The following is an 11,870-nucleotide window of genomic DNA, read 5'->3' on the forward strand; positions in this document are numbered from 1 at the left end:
TCGATCGGCTTCAGTTAGCAGCAGTAGCGAAGGAATCGCTCGATCGGGTTCAGTTAACAGCCATCGATCGATCGCCCGGGTTCAGTAACGCGTAGCCTGCAGTGCAATCGCTCGGTTTCAGTTAAAGCCCAACGCCTTGCCTGGGTTCAGTTAGAGCCCAACACCTCGCACGCACGCGCATACGTATGAGAGAAACGCGCATCGCTCGGCCCCCGACCATCCACCGTAACCGGGGACTCCCCGGTATTTTTTGCGCCCTCGCTTCTACCACAGTTTTTTCCGTCATGGACGGCCCAAAGAATGTCATGCAACTGCGTCTCCGGCCCGCCCAGGACGAAAAGCCCATTTTCTGTCATGATTTTTTTGTCATAGAAGTAGGACCCCACCACATCTATGATGATACCGGGTCTTGTCACAATTATCATCATAGAAGTGTCATAAGTATGACAGAAAAGATTTTTGTTCGGCCCAAAATGTCACGGATGTGTCTTTTTTTTGTAGTTTCTGCACGTGCAAAACTTTCTTGCACCCGTTGTATGTGAACCTAGAGCTTATCACACCCAATCATCACGTGGTTTCTCAGCATGACGAATAGTCACAACGGTGCATACTCATGGAGAACAATTATACCTTGAAATTTTAGTGAGGGATCATCTTATGATGCTACCGCCGTACTAAGCAAAATAAGATGCATAAAAGATAAACATCACATGCAATCAAAATATGTGACCTGATATGGCCATCATCATCTCGTGCCTTTGATCCCCATCTCCAAAGCACCGGTGTGATCTCCATCGTCATCGGCTTGACACCTTGATCTCCATCGTAGCGTCGTTGTCGTCTCACAAACTATTGCTTCTTTAACTATTGCTAACGCATAGTGATAAAGTAAAGCAATTACATGGTGATTGCATTTCATACAATAAAGCGACAACCATAAGGCTCCTGCCAGTTGCCGATATCTTCTACAAAACATGATCTCATACAATAACGTATATCACATCATGTCTTGACCATATCACATCACAACATGCCCTGCAAAAACAAGTTAGACGTCCTCTACTTTGTTGTTGCAAGTTTTAAGTCGCTGCTATGGGCTTCTATTAAGAACTATTCTTACCTACGCATCAAAACCACAACTATTTTTTGTCAAGTTTGTTGTTTTAACCTTCAACAAGGACCGGACATAGTCAAATTCGATTCAACTAAAATTGGAGAAACAGACACCCGCCAGCCACCTTTATTCAAAACAAGTTGCATGTCTGTCAGTGGAACCGGTCTCATGAACATGGTCATGTAAGGTTGGTCTGGGCCGCTTCATCCAACAATACCGCCAAATCAAAATAAGTCATAGGTGCTAAGCAGTATGACTATGATCGCCCAGAACTCGTTGTGTTCTACTTGTGCATATCATCTACGCATAGACCTGGCTCGGATGCCCTGTTGGGGAACATAGCATGCAATTTCAAAAAAAATTCCTACGATCACGCAAGATCTATCTAGGAGATGCATAGCAATGAGAGGGGGAGAGGGTGTTCACATACCCTCGTAGAACGAAAGTGGAAGCATTAGCTTAAATCTTTTGATGTAGTCGAACGTCTTCACGATCCTACCGATCAAGCACCGAACGTACGACACCTCCGAGTTCTGCACATGTTCAGCTCGATGATGTCCCTCGAACTCTGGATCCAGCAAAGTGTCGAGGGAAAGTTTCGTCAGCACGCCGGCATGGTGACGGCGATGGTGATGTGATCTGCATAGGGCTTCGCCTAAGCACTATGACAATATGACCAGATGAGTAAACGGTGGAGGGGGGCACCGCACACAGCTAAGAAACAATTGATGTGCTTTGGTGTGCCCCTGCCCCTGTATATAAAGGAGGAGAGCGGAGGAGGACGGCCCTAGGGGGGCGCCAAGTGGGGGGAAACCCACTAGGACTCCTAGTCCTAGTCTCCTGCCTTCCTTCTTTCGGAGGGGGGAAGGGGGAAGGAGAGGGAGAAGGAAATGGGGGACGCGCCCCCTCCCGTTGTCCAATTTGGACTCCCCATGCGGGGCGCGCACCACCCCTTGTGGTTTGCCCTCTCTCTCCCCTATGGCCCATTACTTTCCTTGGGGGGGGGGGGTTTCGGTAACCCCTCGGTACTCCGATAAATATCTGAAACACTCCGAAACTATTCTGGTGTCCGAATACTATTGTCCAATATATCAATCTTTACCTCTCGACCATTTCAAGACTCCTCGTAATGTTCGTGAGTCATCCGGGACTCCGAACAAACCTGGATCACCAAAACACATAACTCATAATACAAATCGTCATCGAACGTTAAGTGTGCGGACGCTACGGGTTCGAGAACTATGTAGACATGACTGAGACACATCTGTGATCAATAACAAACAGCGGAACCTAGATTCTCATATTGGTTCCTACATATTCTACGAAGATTTTTATCGGTCAAACCATAATGACAACATACGTCATTCCCTTTGTCATCGGTATGTTACTTGCCCGAGATTCGATCGCCAGTATCCTCATACTAGTTCAATTTTTTTATCGGTAAGTCTCTTTACTCGTTCCGTAATGCATCATCCCGTAACTAACTCATTAGTCACATTGCTTGCAAGGCTTATCATGGTGTGCATTACCGAGAGGGCCCAGAGACACCTCTCAGATACTCGGAGTGACAAATCCTAATCTCGAACTATGCCAACCCAACAAACACCTTCATACACACCTGTAGAGCATCTTTATAATCACCAAGTTACGTTGTGATGTTTGATAGCACACATGGTGTTCCTCCGGTATTCGGGAGTTGCATAATCTCATAGTCAAAGGAATATGTATAAGTCATGAAGAAAGCAATAGCAATAAAACTTAACGATCATTATGCTAAGCTAACGGGTGGGACTTGTCCATCACATCAGTCTTCTAATGATGTGATCCCATTCTTCAAATGACAACACATGTCTATGGTCAGGAAACTTAACCATCTTTGATTAACGAGCTAGTCAAGTAGAGGCATACTAGGGACACTTTGTTTTGTCTATGTATTCAAACATGTATCAAGTTTCCGGTTAATACAATTCTAGCATGAATAATGAACATTTATCATGATATAAGGAAATATAAATAACAAGTTTATTATTGCCTCTAGGGCATATTTCCTTCAGGACCATCTTCGACTGTATTGACTTACAAAGGGTACGAGATAAATGGAAATACATTTTACATGATCGCCCAAGATCCAAAGAGCACCAACCAAAACAGCGGTCTCCGCTTTGATGCAGCAACCAAGAGCGGAAAGGACACATATTATGGTTACATAGTGGACATATGGGAACTTGACTATGGACATGATTTTTAGGTCCCTTTGTTTCAGTGCAAATGGGTCAATCTGTCAGGAGGCAGGGTAAAGGTAGACCCATAGTACGGAATGACAATAGTGGATTTGAAAAATCTTGGGTACACAGATGAACCATTCATCCTAGCCAATGATGTGGGGCAGGTTTTCTATGTGAAGGACATGTCTACCAAACTGAGAAAAAGAAGGGAATACATCATACGATGAGCCAAAGCACCACATAGTTCTTTTAGGAAAAAGAGACATCATGGGATTGGAGGGCAAGACAGACATGTCTGAAGATTATGAAAAGTTTCATGAAATTCCTCCTTTCAAAGTCAAGGCTGACCCAAGCACCATATTAAACGATGAAGATTATCCATGGTTACGGCGCAATAAGCAAAGGACACAAGCGAAGAAAAAGTGAAGACATTCTCTCCACAACTATTATGATGAAGCTTTTGATCAAGAATATCACCGCAGTTATATGTGAAGAAATGAAATGCCTTTTCTAACAGACGAGTTTCCATCTGAAACCCTGATACTTCGAAAGAGATTGTCCGTTTTGTATATGAAGTGCATCCAGTTTTTGCCATAACCCTCTCAACTATTTAGCACATGCTACGTGGGTGAAATGATGATACCATGCCAACTTTCAACCTTTCTATAGTTTATTTGTAAAGCTTTTCAATTTCAGTGTCATTTAGCTTAAAAAATCTGTAAATGCATGAAAAATACCAGATGAAGTCAGAAAGGGTTGAAAATTGATGATGTGGCTTTGAATGGTTCATTTTGAACACACAAAAAGTCTGGAGTTCAAATAAGTTAAAAAATGGAATACCTTTGTAACAGATGAGTGTTCGTCCGAAACCCTGATACTTCGAATGAGATTGTCCGTTTTAAACACGAAGTGCATCCATTTTTTGCCATAACCCTCTCTAATTTTTATAAAATGCTATGTGGGTGAAATGATGATACCATGCCAACTTTCAACCTTTTTAGATTTCAGTTGTAGTGCTTTTCAATTTCAGGGTCATTTAGCTTAAAAAATCAATAAATGCATGAAAAATACCATATGAAGTCACCAAGGGTTGAAAATTGATGATGTGGCTTTGAATGGTGCATTTTGAACACATAAGAAGTCAGGAGTTCAAAAAATTTCAGAAAATGAAATTCCTTTGTAACAGATGAGTTTCCGTCCGAAACCCTGATACATCGAAAGATATTGTCCATTTTGTACATCAAGTGCATCCAGTTTTTGCCGTAACCCTCTCAACTTTTTATCACATGCTATGTGGGTGAAATGATGATACCATGCCAACTTTCAACCTTTTCAGAGTTCATGTGTAGTGCTTTTCAATTTCAGGGTCATTTAGCTTTAAAAAATCAGAGTATAAAATTTAGGGTCAATTATAAACCTCTAGTATTTTTGAAACTAAAATTATGTAAAATTTATGCAACTAAAATTATCAAAGTATTTTTTGTTCAAAACATTAATAGAAAAAAAGAATTTTCATAAAGAAATTTTTTGTTAGAAACTTTAATAGCAAACTAAAATAAAAAACCTATTTTTGATTAAAACAGACATTTAAAATAACCTAAAAATTACCAAATTGAATATAATGGTAAAACACAGTAATGTTAAATAGCAGGAAAAAGAATTACCCAAAAATCTATTTTTATAGTAAAGTTATTCACAAACTAGTGATTCACACAAATTTCAAAAAATTCAAATTTAAACTATTCAAATTTGAAAACTAATGGCACTAATAGAAAGTTTGTAATTTTTGTGACCTAAAAGCAAAAAGAATCACTGAAAAATTGTAAGTAGGAAGAAAAGAATAAAGCAACAAAATGGAAAAGAAAGAAAAAATGCCACCTACTGGGCCACCACGGCGTGAATACGACTAGAAACCCAACCATGGGCTAGGATTCAGGCCCACAGAAGGCCTAGTAGGCCCATAGCCATATACAGAGTGTTTAGGCCCGTAAGCCTACATTTGAGAGTAGCTCAAGAGGGCAGCATTGGGGCTTATGAACCACTCCGAGCCCCTCTCAACTAGCGAGGTGGGACTAAACTTTTAGCCGCGGGCAGCACCACCCTTTGGTCCCGGTTGGTGGCACCAACCGGGACTAAAGGGCAGCATTGGTACCAGCTCATGCCACGAACCGGGACCAAAGGCTTTCCTATATAAGTGGCACTTAGGAATTTTTCAGCAAGTTCTCACATTCTCCCTGATGCTGACGCCCTGCACCCTGACGCCAACGCCCTGCTCCTCATAGTTGTCGCCGTCACCGCGCCCTACCCAGTAGCCGCCCGCTCCTCGTCGTCGTCGCTGTCGCCGGCCCTTCCTCCTCGTTGCTGTCACCGTGCCCTGCATCGACACCGTCTCGGCGCCCTGCCCTGAGCCTGTCCTTGTCATCGACGCCCTTGAGCCTGGTCCTCGTCACCGACGTGTCCTCATTGTGAGCGCCGCCCTGATCCCCTCCTCCTCCTCCTATTCCTCCCTGTACTGGCCGCCGTGGCCGCGCCCTGCCTCCGACCCTGATGCCATCGGCGGTGAGCCCCTGACCAAGGGGGTCCAGTGTGGTGACACCGTGTGGGATAGAAGAAGATGAGAAGTGCATGGTATCGATTCCCCCCTCTGCCAAAATTTTCTGAATTTACTGAATTTTTTGACACTGCTAAACAGTTCACATAAATTGTATGATGAAATTCTAAAGGGCTCTAGGAATTTTAGGAATTTTTGAGAATTTTTGTGGTGAGGTGTTGATGCACAAAAGAGAGTCTGGTAAAGTTTGAGATTTTTTTGTCCAATTTAAATTGCGCTTTGACCATGGAGTTTGAATCTCGTCCAAATTTGAACTTAATGAAATTTGAAAATTTTGAACTATAGAACCAAATGTTTTTGGCGGAATGTTTTTAGAGAAATTTGCATATAGCACTTTTTTAGAGAAATGGTGGAGTTCACAACAACAAAGTGAGGCCAAGAACCAAATAACATATGCATGCATAAATATATAATAGAAAACTCCTACTTGACTTGAGTAATAAGAAAATCTTTTTTAGGTTTTTTTAGATAGAGAAACAAATGTTAAAATTTGCATATGATGAGTGGTTACTTTATCATGATGATCTTCATAAAACAAATTGAAGAACAAAATTGTGGTGACCTAATATTTTATATATATATATATATATATATATATATATATATATATATCGATGGATTGATGTATGTATATATATATGGATGGATTGATGTATGTATGTGTGTGTGTATATATATATATATATATATAATTTTTCTCTTTAAGTTTGTCATATTGAAAAAAGTTTGAATGTATTAAATGTTGGGGAACATAGTAATTCAAAAAATTCCTACGACCATGCAAGATCTATGTAGGAGAAGCATAGAAACAAGACGGGAGAGTGTGTCCACGTACCCTCGTAGACCAAAAGCGGAAATGTTATGCTAATGCGGTTGATGTAGTCGAACGTCTTCACGATTCAACCGATCCAAGTACCAAACGTACGGCACCTCCTTATTCAGCACACGTTCAGCTCAATGACGTCCCTCGAGCCCTTGATCCAGTAGAGGGTCGAGGGAGAGTTCCGTCAGCACGATGGCATGGCGACGGTGTTGGTGATGTAAACCGCACAGGGCTTCGCCAAAGCACTACGACGGTATGATCGGAGGAGAAACTTTGGAGGGGGGCACCACACACGGCTAAGACAAATCTTGGTGTCCTTTGGGGTGCCCCCGCCCCCGTATATAAAGGGGGGAGGAGAAGGCCGGTGGCCTAGGAGGGACGCGCCAAGGGGGGATTCCTACTTCGGCCCCCCTGAGGGAGTCCTGGACTAAGTTGTCCTCGGGCATCCGGCATATTACCAGTGGGCTGGACTGATGGGCTGTGAAGATATGAAGGCCGAAGACTATACCCGTGGCCGGGTTGGACTCTACTTGGCGTGGAAGGCAAGCTTGGCGACCGATTATGAAGATTCCTTCTTATGTAACCGACTCCATGTAACCCTAGATCTCCCCGGTGTCTATATAAACCAGAGAGCGTAGTCCGGATAGGCGGATACTCATTACCATAGTCATACAGTCTAGGCTTCTAGGGTTTAGCCATTACGATCTCATGGTAGATCAACTCTTGTAATACTCATATTCATCAAGGTCAATCAAGCAGGAAGTAAGGTATTACCTCCATGGAGAGGGCCCGAACCTGGGTAAAGATCGTGCCCCCCGTCTCCTGTTACCATCGATCCTAGACGCACAATTCGGGACCCCCTACCCGAGATCCGCCAGTTTTGACACCGACATTGGTGCTTTCACTGAGAGTTCCACTGTGCCATCGGCGAAAGGTTCGATGGCTCGGCTTGCCCTTAAAGACGACATCACCTCTGGGGGAGTCCTGGCCCTAGGCCAGATCCTCTGGCTAGGCGGCTTCACCATGATCGCCTGTTCGGCCGTCGAGTCGACGATGACATCTCGGGCCATCGAAAACCCCCTTCTGTATCAACCCCGAACACTCCAAGCAGATGGATCCGGCAGAGTTTTCATCCTTAAACGAGCTCCTGGATCGCACCACCGCTTTGGGAATCGCTACAGATTACAATCGGGTCAGGCCTAAAACCGATCAAGGAGAAATCAAAACTCCATCGGTCACCCTTTAGATAGCGGTAGTCAAGGAGCAGGATGGCGAGTCTTCTTCTGTTTCGAAGATAGACTATATCCGGATCACTGATCAGGAAGAACCGGATACCTACCAGCGAAAGGATGCGGCCAGACTTCCGAACATAGAATCAGATGGAAGTCCTAAACAATCAGAAGATACTCTGGGGCTCGAACTGTCGAGTCTGGAGGCTCTCCAGACTCCGGATAATCGGTCAGGTCAGGGTTCGGATTTAATTCCACCCACCCACCCGGACATAGATGCTCTCATGAGCATAAAGCAGCAGTCTCAGGAAACGGTCCACCACTTATGGGCCAGATTCCTCCTTCTCAAGGACAAGGTAGAAGATTGTCGTGACGAGGACGCAATATCAGCATTCTGCAAAAATTGCGCGGATGAAGGAATCCTTAACACCATCAATCGCCGCCGCATACTAAGATTTACTGACTTAGCAACCATTTTACAAAAGTACTGTGCAATGGAAAGCGCCTGGAAAACTCAGGCAGCTCGTTGGGAACCACCGGCCGCTACCCGGCCCCTCGTTGATATGGCATTCATCACCCCATATGGGCCCTTATGCTTCAACACTATGCCCTTCGGGCTCAAAAATGCCGGCGCCACTTACCAACGCATGATTCATACATGCTTGGAGAAACAGATCGGCAAGACAGGCGAAGCTTATGTGGATGACGTCGTCATCAAAACTAGGCACGTCGAGTCGCTAATAGACGATTTACGCCTCACATTCGATAACCTCCGTGCGTATGACATCAAGCTCAATCCGGAAAAATGTGTTTTCGGCGTCCCTGCCGAAAAATTACTGGGCTTCATCGTTTCCAATAGAGGAATCGAGGCATATCCAGCCAAAATCCGAGCTCTGTCATAGTTGGCCACACCAACAGACCTTAAACAGGTCAAAAAGCTCGCGGTATGCGTGGCAGCGTTAAGCCGCTTTATCTCCAGATTGGGAGAAAAAGCCTTGCCACTCTACCGCCTTCTTCGATGTACCGACCACTTCGAGTGGACGGACGCGGCAACGGCCGGTCTTGAGGAAATAAAGGCTCTCCTGGCAAACAACCCAATCCTAGCCGCACCGAACATCGACGAACCCATGCTATTATACATATCGGCAACACACCAGGTGGTGAGCGCCGTGCTCGTCGTCGAGCGAGAACAGGATGGACACAAACTCCTACTTCAGAAGCCAGTATACTACGTGTCCACTGTCCTCACACCATGCAAATCCCGTTACCCTCATTATCAAAAGATAGCATACGCGGTCTTTATGGCATCCCGGAAGCTGCGAAACTACTTTCAGGAGTGTTCAATCACGGTGGCTTCTGAAGTGCTACTCAACGACATAATAAACAACTGTGATGCTACGGGCCGGATTGCGAAATGGGCCATTGAGCTCCTTCCATTTGACATAACATACAAAACCGCGTCGGGCCATTAAATCCCAAGTACTGGCTTACTTTGTCGCTGAATGGACAGAAGTCGAACTCCCTAAAGAGTACGACACTTATTCCAACTGGGTTATGTATTTCGATGGTTCCAAAATGCTGGCAGGGTTAGGAGCAGGTGTCGTGTTAACATCCACCACCGGAGACGTAGTTCACTACGTACTCCAAATATTATACACAGACTCAAACAACGCAGCCGAATACGAAGCCTTATTACATGGTCTCCGGATGGCTGTATCCATGGGCATTCAACGCCTGGAGGTGCGCGGGGACTCAAACCTCGCAATATCTCAAATAAACAGAGACTTTGATGCCAAAGATCCAAAGATGGCAGCTTATCATAACACTGTCATAAAAATGTCGGCTCGGTTTGAGGGGCTTGAATTTCATCATGTCGCCCGAGAAAGTAACCAGGCGGCAGACGTCCTTGCTTGCATTGGCGCTAGGCGCGACCTCGTCCCACCTAACATTTTCCTAGAAAGGCTCTAATAGCTATCCGTGGTGTGGCAAGGGGAGGGCAACACCAACTGTCCAGATCCAAACATAACCCCAGATTCCGAACACATCGATATCATCGGGGACTCAGCCACCGAAATAACACCGTCGGCCCATCTCATTATAGCAGTCATTACCCCATGGACCGAACCATTCTTGGCCTACATTAATAGGAAGGAGCTTCCCGAAGACCAGAATGAGGCCCACCGCATTGTCCGGCATTCGAAGGCCTACAAGGTTCATGACGGAGAGCTCTACAAGAAAAGTACTACCGGAGTACTTCAAAGATGTATCTTCGAGGAAGAGGGGCGGCAGCTTTTTGAAGAAGTTCATGCTGGTCTAGGCGGACACCACGCTGTAGCCCGGGCCCTTGTTAGCAAGGCCTTCCATACAGGGTTTTATTGGCCGACTACCCGAGCAGACGCGCAGGACCTTATCCAACGCTGCGTCGGATGCCAACTTTTCGCCAACCAAAGCCATCTGCCCCCAACTGCCCTACAAACAATCCCCATCACATGGCCTTTTGTGATCTGGGGGCTGGACATGGTCGGACCCCTTCAAGGAGGCAGCCATAAGAAAAAATATTTGCTGGTCATGGTGGATAAATTCACCAAATGGATAGAAGGCAAACCAGTTAAAACGGCCGAAGCCGGACCAGTGACAGACTTTATATCCGGTGTCGTACACCCTTATGGTGTTCCACATAGCATCATCACAACGGCTCCAACTTTACAGCCGACGAGGTGAAAAATTGGTGCGCCAATCTGGGCATCAAGCTCGATTACGCCTCTGTCTATCACCCGCAAACAAACGGTCAAGTAGAATGGGCTAATGGTCTTATTATGAGTGGCATCAAACCCAGGCTAGTGCGGTCTTTGAGAGAATCAGAAAAGCACTTGGTTGAGGAGCTCGACTCCGTACTCTGGGGGTTGCGGACCACGCCCAATCGTACTACCGGATACACACCTTTCTTCATGGTGTATGGTGCAGAGGTTGTGTTGCCCTGCGATATTATACATGACTCACCTCGTTTGCGTATGTACGAAGTTAAAGAGGCCGAGTCGGATCGGCAGGACAGCCTAGATGCTCTGGAGGAGGAGCGCGACGTCGCCAAAGCCCGTTCAGCATTTTATCAACTGTAGGCTCGAAGATATCAAAGCAGAGAAGTACGGGCCAAGACTTACAATGTGGGCGAAATTGTTCTACGATTGCTGGAGAAGAAAAAGGACAAACTCAAGCCCAAATGGGATGGTCCCTTCATAATCGACGAAGTTCTTACTGGCGCAGCGTACCGTCTTCGTGATGCATCAGACAATCGCCTAGAGCCAAACCCCTGGAACGCGGCCAGACTCCAAAGGTTTTATGCCTAGGGCCGAATTCTTTGTTCGTCCCCTTCTCCCCTGTAGTTTCCATTACTCTTTCTCTCTTTTCCACCTTTATTTTTTCGCTTTAAAGCTCTCATACGGCTCGATCGAACACCGCTGATGTACACATCTTTACATACGTACATCCATTATACCTGGGGGCTTCTTTAATAGAAGCTTGTTAATATTATTTTCCGAGCGTCAAGCTCATCACACATACGCGTTTTTTCCGTATGTCTTTTCTTTACCATTATATGCATCGATATGACTTAATTTTTGGCCAAGCTGGGTTGCCTGGCTCCTGTGCTTACCCCTACTGAGGGAGTCCTGGATTAGGGGGTGTTCGGATAGCCGGACTATACCTTCGGTCGGACTCTTGGACTATGAAGATACAAGATTGAAGACTTCGTCCCATGTCCGAAAGGGACTTTCCTTGGCATGGAAGGCAAGCTTGGCGATACGGATATGTAGATCTCATACCATTGTAACCGACTCTGCGTAACCCTAGCCCTCTCCGGTGTCTATATAAA

The sequence above is a fragment of the Triticum dicoccoides genome, chromosome 5B (assembly GCF_002162155.2).
Source record: "Triticum dicoccoides isolate Atlit2015 ecotype Zavitan chromosome 5B, WEW_v2.0, whole genome shotgun sequence".
Lineage (NCBI taxonomy): Eukaryota > Viridiplantae > Streptophyta > Magnoliopsida > Poales > Poaceae > Triticum > Triticum dicoccoides.